The sequence below is a fragment of the Chionomys nivalis genome, chromosome 6 (assembly GCF_950005125.1).
Source record: "Chionomys nivalis chromosome 6, mChiNiv1.1, whole genome shotgun sequence".
NCBI lineage: Eukaryota > Metazoa > Chordata > Mammalia > Rodentia > Cricetidae > Chionomys > Chionomys nivalis.
The window spans coordinates 37,960,944-37,966,292 of NC_080091.1; the positions used below are offsets into that span (position 1 = coordinate 37,960,944).

The following is a 5,349-nucleotide window of genomic DNA, read 5'->3' on the forward strand; positions in this document are numbered from 1 at the left end:
CCTATCTATGAGGAGTACATCTATGTGCATCTAAAGAACCTAACTAACATAAGTATGACAAACATGGGTGACTATTAACCTGTAATTCTTTTTTTGTTTGTTTTTGGGTTTTTTGTTTTTGTTTTTATTTTATTTTGTTTTGTTTTTGAGACAGGGTTTCTCTGTGTAGCTTTGATGCCTGTCCTGAAACTAGCTCTGTAGACCAGGCTGGCCTCAAACTCACAGAGATTCTCCTGTTTCTGCCCTCCCAAGTGCTGGCATTAAAGGCATCCCTGTGCCACTACCACCCAGCTTAACCTGTAATTCTTAATAACCTATATATCTTAAAGACGAAAGCTTCACATTATAAAAATAAACATTCTTTAAACAGATGTGCAGCATGAGGACAATGACCTTGAAAATGTAACAATATATAAAATATCTTAATCATAGGTAAGAATGTATAGTGAAATATGACAAAAATATCCTTAATTTGTATCATATACAAAATATCTTAAGTAGAAGTAGAAACATACATACAATATAACAAAGTAATTTTACATTTGTATACAAAAACATTGTAAACAGAAATAGGAACATAAACAATATAACATATAATTTTGAATTTGTATCAATATGCAAATTATCTTAGACAGGAATACAAAAATAATTTTATACTTCCCGTTCAATGAAAGGACTTGTCTTAAAATATAAAAGTAGAGGGGTTAGAGAGAGATAACTCAGCAGTTAAAGAACTCTTGTTGCTCTTGCAAAGGACCCAGGTTCAGCTCCCAACTCCTGCACAGTACTTACACTGAAAGCATCAGACACGCACTTACATCACATTCGAACAAAACACTCACATACATAAGATAAAAATCTTTAGGGAAAAGAGAAATGTGGAGAGCAACTGAGGAAAGACATCCAGCATCAACCACCGGCCACCACCCCCTAGGGAGACATGCACATGCACCTACACAGACCACATGAGACCACACATGAACACACCACCCTTCCAACACTTGGGGCGTATCCAGTATAGAGTCAGGCTTCCCTCAGGCCCTGATGTGTGGAGAAGACATAATTCCTTGCCTAAAACCAGTAGCATGCTTTGCAGAACCAGAATTGTCTTGGGGCCAGGACCTTGGGAGAGCTGTGGTTTCAGATCCTGGGAACTCTACACCCCGACACTCCATCCCTATCCCCACTGCTCCTTGAAGGCCTGTGATTATCAGTCCCAAGGCAGCTAAGTGTGTGGTCTGTGACACATTTGAGATATTCCATGTTCCCTTTCGGCGGCATTGCTTGATTAACTTCCTGTCGACTTTGTCCCATTGTTTGATGGCTTTCTGCTGACTCTGGCTTGTTTTCCCCCCACAAACCATACATGTTGTACTTCTTGGTGTAAATAAACTTGCTTGGCATGAGCTATCAGCTTATGCAAGACCTCCTGGTCCCAACTTTCTTTTTTTTTTTTTTGTTTTTTGTTTTTTGTTTTTCGAGACAGGTTTCTCTGTGGTTTTGGAGCCTGTCCTGGAACTAGCTCTTGTAGACCAGGCTGGTCTCGAACTCACAGATATCCGCCTGCCTCTGCCTCCCAAGTGCTGGGATTAAAGGCGTGCGCCACCACCGCCCGGCTGGTCCCAACTTTCTTATCGTCTTTACTTCCTCATCCATGGTCCTCCTGCTAAGGACCCTGTCACTAAAGAATGACCTGCTGGTCTAGGTCATCTAGAGTATAGTATAGGGACAAAGTATGATGACAGGCTGAAATAAGCCCAAGATAGGCCTTAATTTGTGTTCAAATTTAAAACACTTTTCCCCCACATATTTAGTGTGTGTGTGTGTGCGCGGGAGGAAGCACATAGTGTACTGTGACACACACATGGATGTCAGAAGACAACGTGAGAGGGTCAGCTCTCTCTTTTGACCATGTGGATCCTGGGATCAAACTGAGGTTGCCAAGCTCATCAGCAGGTGCTTTTATCCACTGAGCCATCTCACTGACCCGCGTACAAAATTTTCCTTAGTCTTCGTTACTAAAACAGAGATATGAGGCTCGAGGACTGATGTGGGTGGAAGCAAAGTTCACTAGTTATCATGCAGCATTTGGCAAGTAAGATCTTCATTTAGGTTGGAGGCTTGAAGGCAGGAGCAAGGAAGGGTGACAGTGTGAGTAATGGACCCGAGGCCCAGTCCCCAGGGCAGCAGAACGTCAACTCTTTCCATTTCCCCAGAAGGTGCCTTCTTGATAAAGGGGTCTAAAAAAAGCTACGATGCCTGGTGTGGAATGTTAGTTTAAGATGTGCTACATTTGTTTATGCTGTGGAATATTTATTTAATGATATAAAAATGTGTGCATCCTTTTATGTTACGTTTGTTTGACTCTGTAAAGCTGTGTTACTTTGTCTATCTAGAACATCTGATTGGTCTAATAAAGAGCTGAACGGCCAATAGCAAGGCAGGAGAAAGGGTAGGCAGAGCTGGCATGTGGAGAGAATAAATAGGAGGAGAAACCTAGGCCCAGTTGCACAGCCAGACACGGTGTAAGAAGGAAAGAAAGATACATAGATTAAAGAAAGGTTAAAAAGTCCAGAGACAAAATGTAGTTTTTTTTAAAAAATGAGATCATTTAAGTTAGTTACATTTGTTTCTAACTCCCCAGAAGCAGTGTCAAACAGAGTCTTCATAGAGAGAACAATTTCATGCGGCATCCTCCTGGAGTCAGTGAGAAAGTATTGAAGAGGCCAAAGGTCGAATGTCCCTTCAAGAGCAGTAACCAGTTTTGCTCCCCCAGGCCTCAAAGCTCCCACCATAGTCCAGTAGTGCCACGGGCTAGTGATCATAGGATCCAAGGGGAGGGAAGGAGCTCAGCAAAGAGAAAACTTCCAGTAACTCAGGAGCTATAAGGAAAGTCAGAAGAAACATAGGTAGCAAGGCCCTGAGGGTATTGTACAGCTGGACAACGGGCGGCAAAGGCCCTGGGGTATGGGACTGGGAGATGCTGAGTGTAAAACTTACAGCCTTTCTAATTAGAAAGCACTTACGACTACAGTCCTACCACTGGCAAGGGAACAGATGAAATTTCTGGTTACATTTTACTTACCTGGAGAAATGAATAGCATTTATTTAATGTGTGTGAGTCAGCTCTCTCCTTTCACCATGTGTGTTCCAGGCATCAGACTCAGATAAGTCAGTGTGGTGGCTGTTGATGGGGAGGTGGGGGTGGGGGGTGGGGGGGCTTTTGTTTCTTCCCACCCAGCTAGCTTACACCCAAAATAATCACACAGAAACTGTATTCATTTAAACACTGCCTGGCCCATTATTTCTAGCCTCTTATTGGCTAACTCTCACATATTAGTTTAACCCATCTCCATTAATGTGTATCTCCACTTGACTGTGGCTTACCGGCATGAGTCTAACCAGCATCCCTCTTGGTCAGGAGAACCATGGCGTCTGCCACACTTCGATGCCCATCTTCCTCAGAGAGTAGCTTGGTGCTGCCAGGAGCAGATGTGTCTCATTGTCATCAAAAGCCCTAAGTTATTAAAACATTTTAAATGCCATATTCTGTATTCTTTGAAAGATATGAAGAATGCCTATCTAATTGAAATATATCTCTACATATCTAGAAAAACTAACTAACATGACTACAAGCTTGACTATTATCGATGATTATCCATTAACAACCTATATTTCCTAATTATACATTACATTTTTAAATGAACTACATAATCACAATACCTTAATCAAGAGCAAAAATATACATATAACAAGATTGACCTTAAATTTATACCAATAAAGCAAAATCCATACCAATGTAAATTATTCATATCTATATCATACCCCCCTTTAAATGTAAAAGTATATTTATAAACAATATTTGGGAATATGGGCACAGTTTTTTCTCTCCAAACTGCTTTGTGCTGTATGGGGGCGCTGTTAATTAGGTCTTCATGGTGTATCCTGTATGCTAGGTTCATCTCAGTCGGCAGTTGAGCAAAGTAAGTTTTTTTTTATATAATATTTATTTATTTATTATGTATACAATATTCAGTCTGTGGGTGTGCCTGAAGGCCAGATGAGGTTGTGAGCCACCATGTGGTTGCTGGGAATTGAACTCAGGACCTTTGGAAGAGCAGGCAATGCTCTTAACCACTGAGCCATCTCTCCAGCCCCCGTAAAGTAAGTTTTTGAGGGTGTTCACAGGTGGCAAGTATCTTTACCCATTGATCCCTCTCACTGTTGGTGTTTCTGTATTTGGGACTGGAGAGATGGCTCAGCAGTAAGAGCTCTTACCACTCAAGTTCAGTTCCAGCATCCATGACTCACCACTGCCCCGAAGTCCTGCTGCTGGGCAATCTGATGCCTTCTTCTAGCCGTTCAGTGACACCTGCATCCACACACACATATCCTCACCCAAACACACATGCATAACACAATTAAAATTAAAAAGAAATCCTTAAAAATATTTTTGTTGTTTTCTATTATAGTCAGACGGGTATAGTGGCACATTCTTGCAATCCCAGCACATGGGATTAAAGAAAGAAGACCCAGGAGTTCAAAGTTATTAAAAAATTGTAACTTAATTGGCATCCTGTGGTTTTACTGATACGTCTTTAAGAAGTTCTAGGATCCTCAGCTAGGCTAATCCTTACCTGTCCTTCTTTTTGGAGGGCAGATAGAAAATGATGCTCAGAGTCTTGGTATAACCAGAGCCCACAGCATCTTGGCTGTTCATATCTGCATCTCTGGTGATCATATTTATTTACAGGGGTGAGGAGAGGCTCTGTGGTTAGGAGCACTTGTTCCTCTTGTTGACGACCCAGATCTGATTTCCAGCACCTACATTGTGGCTCATATCTGTACTCTAGTCCCAGGGAATCCAATACCCTCTTCTGAACTCTTTAAGCACTTAGGGATGCACATGGCACACAGACATACATGCAGAGGAAATGCTCATACACATTAAAAACAAACAAACAACAACAACAAAGCAACTGAGCAGTGGTGGTGCATGCCTTCAATCTCAGCACTCAGGAAGCAGAAGCAGACAGATCTCTATGAATTCAAGGACAGCCTGGTCTACAGAGTGAGTTCCAGGACAGCCAGAGCTACACAGAAGCCCTGTCTTGAAAAACCTAAATAAATAAACAAATATATATATATATATATATATATATATATATATATATATATATATATATATATGTTTTTCGAGACAGGGTTTCTCTGTGGTTTTGGAGCCTGTCCTGGAACTAGCTCTTGTAGACCAGGCTGGTCTTGAACTCACAGAGATCTGCCTGCCTCTGCCTCCCGAGTGCTGGGATTAAAGGCGTGCGCCACCACCGCCCGGCCCAACAAATATAT

General features: G+C 41.7%; 1 non-coding gene across 1 annotated transcript; it reads left to right on the plus strand.

Annotated features, from left to right (window-relative positions):
* The first annotated feature begins 4,614 nt into the window (after positions 1 to 4,614).
* LOC130876629 (U8 small nucleolar RNA) lies at positions 4,615 to 4,727 on the plus strand. Its single transcript, XR_009057291.1, has one exon. It is a non-coding gene; the product is annotated as a U8 small nucleolar RNA (small nucleolar RNA).
* Positions 4,728 to 5,349: the final 622 nt, after the last annotated feature.